The sequence below is a fragment of the Salarias fasciatus genome, chromosome 1, assembly GCF_902148845.1.
Source record: "Salarias fasciatus chromosome 1, fSalaFa1.1, whole genome shotgun sequence".
In the NCBI taxonomy this organism is placed as follows: Eukaryota; Metazoa; Chordata; class Actinopteri; order Blenniiformes; family Blenniidae; genus Salarias; species Salarias fasciatus.
Window position 1 is genome coordinate 7,809,236 of NC_043745.1, and position 19,086 is coordinate 7,828,321.

Sequence of the window (19,086 nt, forward strand, 5' to 3'; positions counted from 1 at the left end):
TTCATTCTCTCTTCCAACTCTGCTTTGGAGAGAGACTGGTGTGCCTCAGCAACTGGCTGAATGTGAAGGAGGAGAATTTGAGTCTCATCAGATTTGAATGTTGTCAGAGATTCAAGTATTAACATTTTTTTAACAAATAACATTTGAAGTTATTTCAGTTAATAATTCATGCTGCAGTCAAAAGATGAAGTGAAGAAAAATGTTGTAACCCATCTCTGGAAGGGTTAATAAATACAATCCATTAATTTGCAACCATTATTTAATCATTTCTTTGTTTGTGTTTTGTATTTTATTTTGAAAAACCAGAAGTTTATTTTGAAATCCAGAAGTAGTAGGCCATGCTAGTGAAGCAGCTTGACCTCACTAATGCAGACGGAGCATGCGTCTTCACTTCCTTATGAGAGAGAAAAACGGGAAAAAAGGTATGAAAACTGTACATTTCGCAGTCAAACTGAGAGATGAAGTAGTTGTTGATACCATGCTCTGAAAATTCCATTGTAGAGAGAGGAAAAACCGTTGTTGAAACACTTTCTGGCTGCGTTTCTCCTGAAAAAACCCCTTGGTAAGCTCGTCGCCACGTGTTGCAATCATAGTCCTGCACTGGGTCAGTACTGCAAAAACAGCTGATTTGCGGGTGGTTTTTAAAAGCTTTTTGTTTTTTCTCGGGTTCAGATCTGGGTGGGAAAAATAGCTCGCACTTCTGGTCGCGGGTTGTAGATTGACTCATGAGCGTCTCTTCTGCATCCATTTCCAGGTTTTTCAGTTAGTTGAGCAAACTACAGAAAACTATCTTGGTCATTATTTACTCTCTGAGGATTGCTTCCCTATTTTGTGACAGTCATTGGCTCAGCTGTTTAAACACGTTTCACCATCTAATATAATTTGTGATTGGACGAGAGCATCAAATGGTCTGCCACCGTCTTACAAACGCCACTTCCAAAACAGTTAGAGCTGTTTAGATATGTGAGAAATAAATGGATAAAACGTACAGCTATCACTTTGTAATGTTGCTGAAGTGTTCAGTGTTTCCCTGATGGATTACTTTTCTCCTCGATGGATTCTAAAACATGGCACGGCTTGTAACTGCTGAACGCCGCTCAAGTCTGGACAGAAAGTAAGCCTGCTATTGTAAAGTTCCCTTTAAGAGATTAAAAGTTTAAAGCTACAGTGCATGACTTCAGTCACCCGCTAGCGGAATTCTGTGTTCTTACAACAATAAAGCCGGCGCGCCCAGGTGTCCCCCCCCCCCCCCCCCCCCCCCCCCCCCCCCTCCCCCCACGGTGATTCGCGTTTCCACAGCGCGAATCACCGTTGGTTTTTATTCTGTGTGAATAAGGACAGCTGGTGAAAACAAGATGGACTCTTCCGAAGAGGTAATTATTGTTTTCTTTTTTTTTTGCCACAGAAACGCAAATAGCTTATTAAAACGGGAGACAAGGCGCCTGCTGATTTGTAACTGACAGGTTAGTGGATGAAAAGACCCAGTGGTCGTCAGCGGAAATCATTTGTTGTCCGTTGGTCTCAGTGTTACTAGGAAGTGTTACACACAAAGTAGGAAGAACACCATGCCAGTCCCACTAATTCTAGAAAGTGTGTCAGTGCTTGTGCTGCAGCATTTACTGTACCGTGATATGGTGTAGAAAAAAAGTGTACATTTTTTTCACTGGCAGGACAGGTAAACACACACACAAGCTATTGAAGAAATCACCAGGACATACACGCACATGAACTCGCTCGCTCTCTCTTTTTTAGAATGCAAAATATAGCCACAACTGTGTTTTACCTTTGGATAATCTGATGAGCACTACATTTCCTGAGTGAAAATATGTGACTGAAAGTGACTTTAGACTTTATTTCGGGAAAACAGTGTCCAACGACTAATATTTCTAAGCAGTATTATTTTTATTATTACTGCACTGATACTGTATCCATAGTTTGTGTTGCTGTTATATTAGGCATTGTATTATACTGTATGAAATCTCAAATTGTACCACTACAGCAAGTGTCCAGCTAGGGACATAGGAATAAAAAGAAATCATGAAATCAGGTGAAGTTCTCCACTGATGATAGTACTTGTACATGGAGTGTAAGAATAGGCTTACAACTGATTTGAATTCATTAAAAAAAATTTGTGTAAACTGTTGTAGAGTTATTTTTGTAATTTTTTAGATATGTTATTTACCCATTTGTAACAAACCAGACACGCTCTGACACATATTTCATAAATTAGGAGCTTCCCAGCTTTGATGTCCCCTCCAGTCCAGCCAGTTCTGACTATCATCCATGCAGTAGAGGACGTGGAAGAGCCAGAGGTCGAGGAGGTAGCCAGCCTTCCAGAAGCCGAGGAAGAGGAAGGGGCAGAGGAAGGGGCAGAGGTGCAGACCAGCTGCAACAGGAGGACAGGGAAAGAGTTGACCAGCTCCGCCAACGTAACCTGGATGAAATGAGGGTTTTTTTACTTTTTGTTCAACACATTAATTTCTTTACATAAAAACCTATACTGTGCCATCTTTATTTCCTATTTTACATTTCCCCATTGTGAGCCAACCTTATTGTATCTTCTCTCCTACAGGCTGCTTTAGCTGACATGTCTGATGAGGTCAGACATGACCTCATTGAGAGGCCAGCCACACGCTTCCCAGGTGTCTTGTTTGACGTCCTCTCCTCCAGAAATCCAGCTGAGCCTCCTGCTGCTAGAACAAGTGCACAACCATGGTGGTGCACATGTCAGAAATGTCAGGAAATGCCAACTGAAGTGGAGAAGAAGTGCTGCCAGCAACGGCCAGAGCACTGCATTAGTAGGACAGCACATCTGGAACTCTTCTGCTGGGAACCTGGCATTCTGCGACTGGCAAGGGGGCTCAGACATGAATATCTTGGACTGGATGACCTGCAAGACCCTGGGCAAGACAACAAAGAATTCAGGCATGCAGCTTACAATTTGTTTTGTGGCAGCATGGGAGACTACAGGCTGGTCAACGTGTTGTCATCCCAAGCTGCTGCGTGTGGCGTATAAGGGACACTTTTCCAGACCCCACTGGCAGCTACACAGGCTTCATTCCTGGACTGCTGTGAAACAGACAATTTTGTATTATTGTTATCTGCACCTTCTTCTTTTTGTGTATAGTTGTGTACTTGTTAGCTGTTTATAGCTTTTTTTTTATTTTAGCCTTACTTTGTTTACTTTTTGTTAGCTGTATTCACAATGACTTTGTTTACATCTGTCTCGTTTTACAATTTGACAAGTGCAATATCTGAAAATATGTAAATAACTGTCAACACTCATTTCAGTAAAGTATGTCGCCTCGTGTTTATTAGGTTTTTATTACAATCTGTCAAATATTTACAAGAAGCTTGTTACTGAATGTAAAGTGATGGAGTGTTGTGCAGAAATCGATCCGCAATCCTTTCATCAGAGGAGAATCGAGAAAAGACATGGCAGCAATTAGCAGCAGTTATGGATATAATTGACCCATTCTGAAACCCAGTAATGCTGTTTTTTTTGTTTGTTTTTTTTTGTACCTCTCCTCTGGAGACCTGGCTCTGAAGCAGTTCCTCTGTTGTTGGTGGCTCCACAGGTGGGAGGAGGCCAAATCTTCTCGGGTCTTCCTCCCTGCTGGTCCTCCTTCTTGGCACTTCCTTCCCTGACATCAGACGTCTGCGTGTGATTGCCCTTTGCAGGTCATGGATGTAGCTGTCGGATTTGTGGCTCTTGACGGTGTAAAGGCTGTATCTCCTTGACTTTTCCTCCTTGAAATTTTCTGGTATCTGGGGGGAAAACAGGAGCAAAACAAACATCACATATCATATAAGTAGTATTTGCAAAGAAAAAAACAGAACAATATAGTATGACATACGCTCTGTTGCCTTCTTTGGTGAACATTGGTGGTCTGCTGTTGTGCTGGTTGTAGTCTAATGCAGCAAGCAAAGTTCTGGCTTCATACACAGGCGGAGAGAAGGCAAAGCGTTTGCCTGCATACATTAAAATATGATTGTGGAAGGTCTCAAGGTCAGATGTCGTCCTGTGAAAAATAGACCAAAAGAAAAAGGTATTGTATCATAACATGTTGCAGCCCTATTTTTGTGTGTACATACACAGTGCTTCCTGGACAAGTACATCTCCTTTACCTGCAGTTCAAAAATTTGGGGACATCTTTTAGCCACTTTTTGTTCAGGACAACTCCAACAAGTGCCATGTAGGCAGGTGAATCTTTTTGAATCCACTCCTTTTCATGGTCTTCATCATTCAGTGGCTCATGAAGGCACTTCCCAAAAGTCCACTCGTGACGACCGGTCATGTGGTAAAGAACCCCTCGCCATAGGCCCTGCAACCAGGAAAACAACTCCTTTTAGCTATTTTCCACTTGGTGACACTAAAAATGTTAGTGATGTTGTGGCCAATGGGTGCATCAGATAGATGCTACTGTATCACATTTCAGTTTTGTTATGTGTGGTTTAAAAAAAAATAGAGTAATAGTTATAGTCAATCAGTTGCAGTTATGTCTGGGACCAATCATTAGCTTCATGTATATTGATAGAAACAATTTCATTGTACACACCATGAACCGCTCGTGCCTCCTTACAGCAGAACCAGAAGTGATTGACTATGTCTTTCAACCACTGCAGGATTTCTGTTTGGCCTTTCACCTGTCCTGCCTAGAAAGGTTAAAAAAATAAAATGCCATTAGTCTATGTATTATCATGCGTCTATCCAGCCAGTCAGTGCACAGTGTACTGAAGATAACAATCTTACTGCATGTAGTTTCTTGGTCAAGCTTTTTGCTCCATGCCACATGTCCAAGGTGTGGATTACTCCCCTGTCACCATACCTCCCACGTTTGGGATCTGTAACATACAAAAACAAACATTGGTGTAAGTGTGATTCATCCTAAATGCAGCTGGTTTACGGGTATAAGTAACTACATGTTCACCCATTAGGGCCTTGATTTGAACATGTGCATCAGTGCACATCTCTTTCAGTGGTATTTCAGAAAGAAGTTGGTCCATTGTCCTTTATAAAGCCTTCTTTCTCCATTGCAACACAGTTCCTGTTTGTCTCTCTCTTGTCGACTGTTGTGATGTTGATGATGTCCCGGGACTCGTAGTCCATAGTGGTGTATGTGCAGTACTGTGCGCAGTGCCTTGTACAGTAACATTATCAGATTACAATTTTATAATATGTGAAAGTACATGAAATACAGCAGGTGGGGACCATGTAGTGCTGAATAATCAGCTGAAAAGTTTCATAGGTTTGTGCTCAATCCCAATTAATGCTTGAAAGGAATAAGATACCAGAAACAGGCAAGCTGGTGCAGCAAGTAGGAGCACCAACCTCCCAAATACTGCTTCAACAAGCTGTTTTTGTCTTGTTTTGCTTTCAAGTTTTATTTGGGATTGCATACTGATGATAATTGCAATACCTACCTGGAGAGTCCATCCTTCCATCCGCCGGAAAAATAAAGAGGAAGTTTGTCAAACACAAAGCTAACACTTTAGAACACTTTCAAAAGTTCTTAACTCAATTAATTTCTCTCTTATGTATCTCTGTGCACTCACCAATAACTACAACGTGATCCTTGGCATGGAGGCGGTCGATGATTGCTGATCTGTTCTCTTGCCAGAACTCCTTGATAGGGTCAAGACAATAGGAGTCTTGCACTGCAAAGAAAGTGGACTTGGCAACAATGCCCAAGTTCATGAACCTGAACAGAAGTGCAAATTTGTGGCAGTTGTTTCCAGACAGCAGGATATTGGTAGCCAGCATGAAGTCCCCTGCCTGAAGTCCAAACTTGAAAATGGGCTGAGAGTTCCAGCTCCAAAGGCTGTGACCTCGCGAACACACCTGTGCATAAAAGTAACAAAACGAAACAAAAAAACAAACAAAAAAAAAACAATTAAAACATCATATAAATTTAAGTTTCAAGTTTATTTAAAGGTGCATTAAGGAGTTTTTCAACTTTGAAAATACTTATTTTCCACCATAAATATGTTACACATTTTTAATGATGTGTACAATGTGCCCTGATATATTCATTACAAACACCTCTAACAGCGCTAAATTGTCACTTGAAAGTCACAGTGCCGGTCCGGCACCAGAATTTTTTTGGGGAGAATTTGACAGGAATGACGTAATGCGCGCTCCGGCTGACCTGATTTAGTTAGGTTTCGTTTTGTCCGCCATTACTCTGCCAGATGCTTAGTGAGCAACAACTGAGCAGGATCTTCCAGAAAGTAAGAACAGACTGGCTTCTAGCACTGCCACAGCTCCAGCACAGACTCCACCAGTTAAAAGAAACTTAAATCTTACTCGAGCGCCACTAAAAGAGCGAGGAAGGACTTCCCCTCTTCCATGCACGCAAGCCACAGGCACGAGTGTTTCACTAAGCTGCATTACGCCCAAGGCCTGCAGGGGGCGCTGTTTCACATAAAACGTGCAAACTCCTTAATGCACCTTCAAGTTTATTCAGACAAACAAAAAGGCGTACGATGTCCAAAAATTTGAACTTTTGTTTTATGTAGATTTAAAGTTAATTTATTTGAATCAAACCATTTCTTTAACATACTTAGTTCTTTTCCAACTGTTTTTATTAATGAATCTAAATTTGGACCACCACAGACTTTACAGTACATTCTATATAAAATCAAGCAGGCAGAGTGTGCCAGATAGACACAACTTTGAACAACACAAAACTATAGTGCTATAATAGCCTCCTCACCCATTCAATAGTTGTTTCTGTTCCCCATGACTTGATGATCACCTCAAAGGGTTGTACAGCATCACATTCAACTCCCAGGAGAGGGTCACTGTATTTGCATTTCTCCAGTGGCAATCTGAGAAAGCCTGTAAGTTGTCTCAGGTTTGTCTCATATGCTATTGTAGCTTTCTCATCAACAATGTCATCTTCACACAAAACCTTCTGGTAATCAGGACAAGATGTCATCTCAGGTGGAGCTTCTTCCTTCTCTCTCAAGTCGTGCACCATCTCGTTGATTCCCACAGTTGGGAGTGTTTCAATGGAGAAGGGCAACTTTAGGGCACCACTGGTTCTATGTTGAGAAACAACATATTTTGAGATGGTTAAGAATTAGATGAGTCATACACACAGTTTACACAGAAATATAAAAACCATACACTCTTCAATAACTACTGTTCTATTTTAGAGCCATTGAGGCCACACTGCAGACCAAACATACCGCCAACAGAGAGGGGGAACGTAGTCTTCATCAGAGCTTCCATCTTCTTCTGGGTTTGACAGCTCTGTGTCAGAGGTGCCCCCTTCTTCCTCATTCTCCCACTCAATACTAAAACGAAAACATACATTTTTGTAAGTATTCCATATTGAATGAAGATAATTGGGAAAAGAAAATATAGTGAAAAATATTCTGGTTCACGTGTACAGTCAACACAACAACAGTGCTGCCATAAATTCTTCCTTGACAATGAAGGCCAAATTTGATGTGCATGTGCATAAGTCACACTATAAATACAACAAATACAGCATTCAAAGGTAACTGTACATTATCAGCAGCACTTACACACTGTTCCTGAGGTTGTTGGCTTCATCCTCATCAATAATCTGAGTGTCGTCCATACTCAGGGAGTGCATGCTGCATATAAAAGGTGATATCAATGTATGAGTAATTCAGCCATTATTTCTAAAGAATAGACCAAAATAAATAATGCCTGTTTTACCTTATACCTTTTATTTGATATTATGGATTGATTTACCTTTCCTGTAAGACATCTACCACATCCTCCTGATCAGGAAGAGCACCAACCCCGGGCATCTTGAAGATATCATCCCTACAAGTGCAAATACAATTGTGGATCTAATGTGATTCGCAAGCAAAACCCACTTGGTCTGCAGAAGACCATGTAGAAATGTCACGTGTGGATATTTACAAAACAAGAGCTATGCAGCTACTAATTCAAGCGGCATGTTGGTCTTAGGACACCCACTCACACAGACGTGAACTACTGTACCTTTGAGATTCAGTGCCTTTGCTGGACAGTGATGGGGGAGGGGGTGGTCGGATGTTTCCGCCAGTCTTTATGGGGGTTGATGACAGTGTCCCCTAAGAGTATTTTTCATAACTGTAATGAAAATGATCAAAGTTGTAATTTTGTATCCACGAGCTGCAGTCTGATGCATGACATGCTAACCATACTCAGCACCGGCGTGTACCGTGGCAAGCAGTATATAGTGTGTAGCGAGTGATAACCGACAACATAATATCTGTTATCTACAGCTGTGCTAACAACTGAGTTTAGGCTACGGTCACACATGCTACCCATACTCAGCACTGGCATGACATTATTCTTAGACAGCATTTGCGAATGTGTGATTATTACCATGTGACATTATGTTAGCAGGCTGCTAACATTACAACATAACGTTCATAGCACCATTTAAAAAAATAATAAAGTACTTATACAATTATAAACCAATTCACTTACTTATCCAACAGCAGCAAGGCAACATCTGTGTCTGCCCTCAGCCCAATTTCTGCTTTCAACGCTCTCCACCGAGGAAAAGCCACGCCAATACAAATCCTAGTTTGCCTTCTCCGTCGGTCACTTTCCTTCTTCGCCAGCAATCCTTCTGCCGACCGTCCAGGCTTTTTTTTAGTGGTAGGATCCACTTCAGGACTCTTTCTCGACCGTTTCTTTGGATTCTCTGCCATGTTGATTCCTGGGTCTGCCTAGCTCTGCCTGTTCTATGAGACCCTCCACGCGTCTTCCCCCTCCCTTCTTGTTGTGACGTAAAATGCGTAATTTCCTGCGCGCCAACGCAGGAATGTCACCAGTCGACAAGCAAAGCAAGAATTATATATGTTGAAAAATCCCGCGAGATACTAGAGGAGCCAATCGGCTTAATCTGCATTTTGTCATCTCCACTAGTAGTGGCTTGAATAAGAAAGGACATTCATAGACATCCAAATCCAAATCCACATTTGGATTTGGAGAAGGCATTCGACCGTGTCCCTCGTGGTGTCTTGTGGGGGGTGCTCCGGGAATACGGAGTCCGGGGCCCCTTGTTAAGGGCCGTCCGGTCTTTGTATGACCGGAGTAGGAGTCTGGTCCGCATTGCCGGCAGTAAGTCGGACCTGTTCCCGGTGCATGTTGGACTTGTTGAATAATTTTATAATATTCTTTACATCATGCTTATTATATTATGTTATTTACTATTGTTCATGTAATGCATGTCTCTGTTAGTTATACTATGCTAGTAGACGCAGGTGTAGAAAAGACATGTATCCTTTTTCTGTTCGCCAGCCTGCCATGTTTCATTTTTACAGCAGCCTCTTGGCAGCTGGACAGTTTGTTTTTTCTAAAGTTAAGACTACAGGTCAATTGTCTCTCTGTCTCCCTCTGGTGTAAATGAGGCTCATTGGACAAGAAATGTGACATTATGATTTGTTGCACAACACCTGGCATTTGGAGACTTGGAGGCTAAGAGGGCCTCCCAAGGGGTCACGGACATTGACCTTTGTAGGGAGGGGGGAACAATTGTGTCTTGAAGGAGACTCAACAAATGTTTGAACAATTGTGTCTTGAAGGAGAACTAATTAAGCAGCAACGAACCCCCAAGAAATAGTATAAATAGATGGAGCGGAGAGCGATCGGCGCGTCAGTTCTTTTGGTCAACCTGGCTGCCAGGAGGGTTTTTTGGGAATAAAGTCCTCCTTTTGCATTCTGACTCTGACTCTGCCTGATTTTTCTGAGGAGAACTACGATGGAAGACTTCAAGAACCAAGAATGGATATACTTGAGGATTTTACGTTTTTTCTGGAATATATGTTTGTGGGGTTTTTTGCACCGTGACTGGCCGAGGATACTTTTTAAAATAAAATTCCACGACAGACTCCGGCAGGGCTGCCCTTTGTCACCGGTTCTGTTCATAATCTTCATGGACAGAATTTCTCGGTGCAGCCAGGGGCCGGAGGGGTTCCGGTTCGGGAACCACAGGATTTCATCTCTGCTTTTTGCAGATGATGTTGTCCTGTTGGCTTCATCGAACCCGGACCTACAGCATGCACTGGGGCGGTTCGCAGCCGAGTGTGAAGCGGCAGGGATGAGGATTAGCACCTCCAAATCCGAGGCCATGGTCCTCGACCGGAGGAAGGTGGCTTGCCCCCTCCAGGTTGGTGGAGAGACCCTAGCCCAAGTGGAGGAGTTCAAGTATCTTGGGGTCTTGTTCACGAGTGGGGGACGGATGGAGCGTGAGATTGACAGGCGGATCGGTGCAGCGGCTGCAGTGATGCGGTCGTTGTATCGGTCCGTCGTGGTGAAGAAGGAGCTGAGCCGAAAGGCGAAGCTCTCGATTTACCGGTCAATCTACGTTCCCACCCTCACCTATGGTCATGAGCTTTGGGTCATGACCGAAAGGACAAGATCCCGGATACAAGCGGCCGAAATGAGCTTCCTCCGTAGGGTGGCTGGGCGCTCCCTTAGAGATAGGGTGAGGAGCTCAGTCACCAGGGAGGAGCTCGGAGTAGAGCCGCTACTCCTCCACATCGAGAGGAACCAGCTGAGGTGGCTCGGACATCTGTTTAGGATGCCTCCTGGACGCCTCCCTAGGGAGGTGTTCCGGGCATGTCCCACTGGGAGGAGACCCCGGGGAAGACCCAGGACACGCTGGAGAGACTGTACGCTCTAATTTGACGGCGCAACTTGGCGATGATCAGCGGCGGAGGCAGCGCATTCCTATTTTCGACAGGCGCAGAAGAGGGTTTCTGACCGGTCTGCTGCACTTGCGCCGAGATGGGCGTGGCGGCGCACCAGGGGGAGGGCTCGACAGAATCAGCTGGCGCAGTGAGAGTTTATTGCGGAAGGTGTGAGCAGGCTGGGGAGGAGGATCTGATGATAATTTGTCTGAGAAAACCTCAGAGGCAGGGTTTCAGCTTGTCAGTGTCATGAAAGATACACAAAATCACTCATGAACCACATAATTGTTTTTATTATCTTCTTTAGCACTAGAACATCCAAGACGATTTGACAGACCATTTGGGTTTTTAGAATTCAAATAAATCTGTTAAAAATAATTCCCCTGTCCTCTAGTTCTTTGACTTTTCCTAAATATGTGTCTTGTATGTTTTTCTGAAGCAAATAAGGTCCTAACAATGACACAGATAATATTACAAAGCATTTATACCTCCAAAGGCCAACAGTGGTCTGTGAGACTTATTATTTATTTATTTATTTATTATTATTATTATTATTATTATTATTATTATTATTATTAGACTGATTAAAAAGATGCACTTCACGGGGCTTTTTTTTTCTTCTGTGATTGATTTGTTTTGGTTCATGCGCGCATCTGAACAGGGGGCTAGCTCTGACAGCAGACAATCAGACAGATGGCCAAAAATATCAAGCAAATCCCAAAAGAAAGATAGTAAAAACAGGCATAAATAAGAGATATAAGGTGGAAGAAGCTTTAGCAATGATACAGGAGGTCAGTGAGGGGGAATCGGATGGCGGAGACGTGTCGGACATCAGCGATCTTGACTGGAGTGAAGAGGAGGAATGTTCTGAATCAGAGTCAGAACAGTCGCGGGCCAAACAGCGAAACAAATATAATGCTGCTGCCCTAAAAATACCCGACCGACCTCCAGCTGCTGTACAGTCCAGCGTAGAACCTGCAGTGGCGCATGAAGCGCTCACGCATCACCTCCAGGTAGAGAATTACTGTAAGCTGCTGTCAGTTTACAACTAAATAATAATAACATAAAATGGTGTAAAATTATTATTATTATTATTATTATTATCATTATTATTATTATTTAAACTAATGTAATAAATCTGAGCACAACAGTGAACACGGTATTGACAGCAGGGGCACTGCAGCGTCTCCAGATGTGCCAGTTACAGATTCAGGTAAAATATTATATCCTCCATTAAAATACAGCAAACCATGTATTTTTCGTTTCCAAAAATTAATTTTAGAACGAACATATTTTCTGAATAAATACCTTTGTCCTGTTGAGCCTGCAGTCCCAGAATAAAATGAGCAGGGTGAGGACGGGTCGGTGTGGGAAGGTGTCCGTCCTGGTGCGCAACCGGGGAGACTTATTTTACTAATTTTAATATGTTCTTGATTATTATTGACAGTTAATAATACAACTATTTTGTGTGTGTTGGCGTTTGTGTGCGTGTGTATCAGGGAAACGAGTGCCCGGAGTGTGAGTGAGAGGTACGCTGCGCAAATGCGCACTGTAAAAAGTTCAATACATTTTAAAACCTGATTTGAGGCATTAATAAAGCAGATATGAGGCAGAAGTTTTGCTGATCCACTTGATTTAATATTTTGTTTCTTTTCCTTAATTTCTAATGCATTAGATTACAGAAAAGCAACCTGTTGGTGTGCTCCTGCGCAAAAACACTGCATATGACAGTCTGGCTGACCATAGCGGCCTTTGGAGGGGGGTAAGAATGCTGGCAACACGTGAAGCAGAGCGGAGGACGGAGCAGATAGCAGATGTCGCCACCATTCTCTCATAAATGATTATCCTTCGTCTGGGATGGCCGGAATGCCATGTGTGTGATAGGAATTACAGGGAATCATTTCAGAGGACATCGATCTGATGACAACTGAACCAGCAGTCCTAAGTAGACTCACCCAGCTCCGCTGAGTGATTGGCACCTGTAATTCTTTGTGCTTTCCCAAATGTATCTTTAAGAGTTATGATGCACACAAATAAAAACAGATTTTCCCTTTCCCTACAAAGTCTGTATGTAGCCGCTAAATGCAGGGTGTCTGCATTTTTATTTCATTTGTCTGGCTCCCCAAGCTCTACAAGAGATTATTTATTTCAAAATGCAGTCATATACATTGTTGCTTCACTATGGTTTAGTATTGAGGCCAGGAAATAAAATGTATTTCATCATGTTAATGTAGCAGTGTCCTTCTTTGAAAAAAAGGAGAGGTGTTCATTTGATTGGTCAAATTGTGCTCAGCTGGGTTAAACCCACTTTCTCTCCTCTCTCTTGCGCCACCTGCGCCGGTGGGCGGGATGGAGGCGTGACTGCGCCTGGTTCACGAAATTAGGACAATTTTCTGGACACGCCCCGTTGACTTTATCTGCCGACGGCGCACTTTGCGCTCCGCTGACAGCCGGCGGATTCGGCGTAGTCTACCAAGTTAGGGCCCTATGTCTCTCGGCTGGCCTGGGAACGCCTCGGGATCCTCCCAGAGGAGCTGGAGGAAGTGTCTGGGGACAGGGAAGTCTGGGCATCCCTGCTGAGACTGCTGCCCCCGCGACCCGGCCCCAGATAAGCGGTAGAAAATGGATGGATGGATGGATGGATGGATGGATGGATGGATTCATAGACATTTAAAAGTTACACACTATAGCTTTAAAAGCATTAAACGTAACAAATGAGTGTTTTTACAGTTGTATGGGAGAAGAACACGCAGGGTTGATGATTCATGACGGAAGTCAGGCTTTTTTTGGAAGAGCTGCTTCATTCAGGTGTGCTGTTCACTCACTGTCACCTTAAAGGCTCGTCCATGCTTCACATGTACGCGTTTCCGCGTCCGCTTTGGAAGGTCCGCGCACCACCGATGCGGACGCGCTTTCTCCCATGCTACATTTTGAGCTCAGCTGTGCGCGTCTCATGCAGGCGCGGTGATCCACGCAGCCTCGAGAAGCTTTTCCGGCTCTACAGACTGTTTATCTGCTCCTTTATTACGGATTGTTTAGAGAAAATTAAGCACATACATTGTCAGTACATTATCTTTAAGTATTAAAGTTTATTTAGCCTTTTTTTTCTGTTTCTGAATCGCGGGGCGGCGCCGGAGCGATTAGTTACTTTTTCACTTCTGTCTGCAGACCTTCTCATCCCTCCAGACAGTCTCTCTCTCTTTCCACGAGTTTTTCACTCTTTCGGTGTCTTTAAGTGGAGCCATCAGGCTGGAGCTCCGTCTACTTTCACTTTTACTGTCATGTTTTGTTTGCTATGGCACTCTGGCGCAGGCGCACACTTCCGCGACCTGCGCGCAATGCGCAACGCGGTCTCAATTTCTGGCTGCTGCGCGGACGTCCGCGGATCGGTCCGCGCGGACCCTAGCGGACAGGAATTCATGACGATTTTTACGTCACGCGGACCAACGCGCACCCATGCGGACATGTGAAGCATGGACGGGCCTTAACTGTGGCGATGTGCTGTTCAGTATTCAGACAATATGACCCAAAACGATTACTTTAATTACGGGTTACGGGTCGGGCTGCGGGTCGTGTTTCAACGGGTCAGATCGGGTCGCAGTACTAATCAGGCTGATGCCTGGGTTTGTGGTTTGGTTGCGGGTTTGTACATCCCCGGGTCGGGTCTTGAAAATTGGACCCGTGCAGGACTCTGGTTGCAATGTGTGTGTATGTGGAGATGTCATGAGGTGACCATGCTGTTTCAATTAAGGGTGTTTTGTACATTTTATGTTGTTTTTGATTCATATTTTCCACTTAAAAGCATTTATATTAATGGATTGATGGTGAAATTTGTGTTTATTTGCTCCATTTTACTGGAATGAGCACATGTGAAAATTTTACTGGGTGAAATGCCTCATCTTTTGCACATGTGATAGAAAGTTAAAATGTGTTCAGAAGGAACCCAAAAAGTCATTTTAAGTTCATTTAAGTTGACTAGAAGTAGCAAAGCTGTAATTTAAGTTACTTATGTTATCAGAACTGATGTATTTCATTTCATTCAGCTAAAATCTCTGCTCTGACGTTAAAAAAGAGTTGAAATGAGAGAAACACATGAAGAAAACATGTTATGTCTTCAAGTGGAAGTAAGAATTCATTGGTTGAATGAAATCTTTAAAACATTATTCCTTTTGATTTGAATTGATTAAAATAATCCATTTTGACATGATCAACTCTTGATTGTTAAGATTAATTATGGTTTTCAGTATGTAAACCATGGTATTTTGATTCCTGTTTGATAAAGATCGATCAGTGTTGTACGACCACCTTGAATTGAACATTCAAACACTTCGGTGATCATTTGAAAACATTGAATGCATTGAATTGGATTGTAAACCTGTTTTCTAAATACAGGTCAGGTTTTTTTGTGATGCTTGGAAAGATTGAAGCTTCAGCTTTCGTGTCTGACGAAGCTGATGAGCGATCCAATTGATGGCGAGTCTCCCAGTCGACCTTCCCCCTTAAACATTGGACGTCGTATGGACGTCCAGATCATGTCCATATTGCGTCCGTCCGTCCAAGACCAATTATAGTCCTATTTTGGACGTCCAAAATAGGTGAGGTATTTGGACGTCTTCTTATTACCCAATTTCGACGTCTAGATGACGTTGAAGATTTGGACGTCTAAATTATTACCCAATATCGACGTCTACATGCGGCTGAACATTTGAAAGTCGGGGAAACTTTATGTTCCTTGATTAAAAATGTTTACCATCTGAACGAGATGAGGAATGACGTATTTTGTATGAAATGGGTTTTGATGTATTTTATTTTTGTTTTATTTTGAAGGGCGACAGAAAGGAAGTTCTGTGTCTGTGTTCACTTATTGGCTGCCATAATGTATATTAACTTGACTGAGTGAACCCGGAAGTGGAGGTGTGTCAGATGCGTACACTTTACTGCGAAAGCCACGGAGCTGGAGACGCTGCTGTCGGGCTAATTAAGTGTTTTTCCCTTAATCGCTAGTCCAGCGGTTGTCGGGGAACCCTGATTCCTGTTTTGTGGACCGACAGTAGTCTGGAGCCACCTTGGACCGGCCGGTCACAGTCCCTTTTGAGGGCAATCAGCACCATAGCATGCTGGCACAGCGGATGCAGAGGAAGAGTTCGCTGCAGATTTGTCACTGCTCCGGTATTTTGAGTACTGTGAAGTTTTTGCAATAAAATCTGTTTATAAAGAATTGGATTGTGATCGTAGTTTCCTGTACCTGTGAATTTTGGCTTGTCAGGAGGTTGGATGCCGTCTTTATGCATTTCGAGTTAGCATCTGCTGGTGATTGATTCAAATGAAGTAATAGGAAAATAACCTTGGCAAGCATGTCACCTTCTACAGTGGAACTTTATGCATAGTAAGCAGTATAAATAATTTACCATTGGAAAAGTGTTTATGTGAATGTTAACCCGGCCTTGTATTTCTTTTTCATTGAGTCTGTTTGTTTTCATTGTCTCCTAAAGATAGAATTATGTCGAATAAAAGCCGCCCAAGCGGTTAAATTTAGTATGTATTTTCATCAAATTGTGAACTTTGGAGAAACACAAAAACATTTTTTAAACCCCCACCTTGTTTCGTGTGTATTGCACTGTATTTCAGGATAAATAATTTTCTGCAAACTAGTGGTCACCCTCCCGTTTACAGATTATTCATTTAATAAATTAACAGGTCAACAGGTAAGGCTGAGGATCGCGGGACAGTAACCCCTAAATTCCACATCCTTCGGTCCGCTCCGTCTGCGCTCAGCTCAGCTCCGGTCCGACCGCCGCAGCAAATACGTTGTTATTTTAATGACTGTAGCGGATTTCACAGCCTCCGTTCTGCTCCGGTCCGCTCCGCTCCGTCAGTCCAAAATAGAGCCGAGGTCTATTTTTCTCTCCGGTCCGGTCCGTCAGGTCTCCGTACGCATAAATTTCCACAGTTCAGATGCACCAAACAGGAAAGAGAACTCCAACAACCTCCGGTTTTATACAAAATAAAATCATTTTGTCTTTATTTAAATTGTTAAAAGACGTTTTTTTTTTTCCGTCACATTAATTGTCGGATATATCACGAATAGACATACCATGCTGATTAAAATATACACTTTAAAAAGCGAGCAAACAAAAATTAAAGCACACTATCAAATTTTATTTGACAAACTTCTGTTTTGCCTGTAATCAAACTATAGTCGAACGTTTCTGAATGTTCACACAGCTGCATATATGGCCCATTTGCAGGCTGTTGTCCATAAATTTCGTGTTTTCTACAAAATACATAGCCTATTCAGGACCATGTATGCATTTTATTCTGAATGGCCCGAATGTCAACATCCTGTTGCACGAAATTCAGCGCGTTGAAGCACAACAACTATGGAGTGAAATTAATGCCAAAACCTCTCCAATACAAAAAACGTGTTTTATTCACAGCCGATGATTCACACACAAACTCAGTGTGTTTTGCAAAAGCAAAATGTCATTCACAACTAATGCACTTAGGTTTGTCCATCAAAAAAACGTTCCACAAATTAAAAAAATATGTATCTGCACTTACATTAAAATATTCTTTAAGTGCAAAATAAAATCTTTCAAGATTAATTTTTTTTTTCCAAGTGCAAAAAACAATTCTGCGGGTTGGAGAAAAAAATCTGCAGGTTGGAGAAAAAATTCCGCGGGTTGGAGAAATTTTTCTGCGGGTTGGAGAAACTATTGGCTCCCCAGCGTCACGTGACTTTTGGCAGTGATTTTGCACCTTCCTGATTCGCATCCGCAGGACTTAGGATTTATTCACAACTGCCAGTGTTGTGTAATTTGCATGCCACAACAGGAGGTGGCGCTGTTGATGCCGTTTAACGCATAGCACCATCCACAACCAGCCAGGACCACAACCGAGTGAGTCAGTCGCCCCAGAACAACGCGCCCTGAGCAGCCAACAGGTGAGTTTGTGGTCATTGTTGATGAAAAATTAAATTATCTTCGTGGGTTCATGTCATTTTTGTCACTGCCGGAGCTAACCCATGTTGTGGTGTCCGTGGTGTTAGCTGGTTGCTAGCGTTAGCCACGCTAGCTCAGGGCAGTAGTGGCAAAGCAAACACTCTTTCCTCCACTTCCACTTCCCTCTACTGTTGAATTTATATCATAATTGTCCTCACTCATAGGAGATTGACTTTGAGAGTACATTGTAACTGACCTCATGTTAAAAGTCATAATGGGCAAGTGTGTTTTTCAGGAGAGCTGCTGATGAAGTGAATGAACCTCATCCAGACTGCGCTCCTGTCATCACATCTCAACACACGGAGGAGAAAGCTGCGGAAAGATTCCAACGGAGAAAAAGGAGACAGGAGGTCGTGACGGCAGTTACTGCAGCTGCTGCACCTGAACCTCACACACCTGATGTGTATCAAGCTCCACAACAGAACGACATGGTGGAGAATGAGCAGTGTGTCAGTTGTAAACGAATGAATGGTGAAATTAAGTCCATGTGTGCTGAGATGAACCGCTTGTTTTGTTTATCTTGATTATATGTGGCCAACTTCTGTTTTTCTGTAAATTAAATTGATGGCTAACAGTCTTCCTCTGCTTAATTCTAATATTTATCCTGAACATTCAGAACAGGTAAATCTCCTCAGCTGTTACTGCTCATATGGTGACAAAAACCAGCCTCTGCTTTAATAAGTTAATAAGACTATGGTGAAATTAAATATTGTAGCTCAGTAGCTATTTATGAAACTTCATTTTAATGGGAAATCCTCTGTGAGACTGTGCCATTTACCCATGCTGCAATAATGTCACCATTTCTGGTTTCAAAGTCTTCTGTTTATTACCAACCTTCTTGTGTAGTGCAACACACTGTTAAAGTTACAGTTACAGTTCAAATAAGGTGCAAAAGTCTGTGCAAACAAATATCACTGCAACTGTATAAAGTACGATTAGATTGTGCATAAACAAATAACACTGCAAATAAAATGAAGGAAAACATTGTGCACCTTGCAGTCCACCGGCGTCCACACAACTAAGTCACAAAACTTTGCAGCTGTCACAAAGATGTGAGTCTGTCTGGCTGTAGTGTTTCTGTGTCTGGCTGTAGTATTACTGTCTTCTTCAAGACAAAATGCCATCACTGAATCCAGACAAAAGTTTGTGCCCTGACAACCTGTAGCGCCGTGCTGCTGCGATGCTTTGATGGGCATTTCACTTCCAGGCAGCCTTTTCCACAACAGGAGCGGTAAGTGAGCCCAACCGGGTCTGAACCGGGTCCAGCTGGTCTCCGTACAGTCCGTCGCCTTTCTGTTTTGGTCCATTTCTCCTTGTGTTTAATTCTGTCTTGTTGAAGCACAGTACATGATCATTTACTGTAAACACTGTAAACGTGAACGCGCACAGCGCCACCTCCTGTTGTGGCATGCAAATT

At 42.8% G+C, this 19,086-nt stretch overlaps 1 long non-coding RNA gene across 1 annotated transcript; it reads left to right on the plus strand.

Annotated features, from left to right (window-relative positions):
* Window positions 1-519: 519 nt before the first annotated feature.
* On the plus strand, window positions 520-18,041 carry LOC115393279 (uncharacterized). Its single transcript, XR_003931942.1, has 3 exons — window positions 520-562; window positions 17,449-17,611; window positions 17,905-18,041. It is a non-coding gene; the product is annotated as an uncharacterized LOC115393279 (long non-coding RNA).
* Window positions 18,042-19,086: the final 1,045 nt, after the last annotated feature.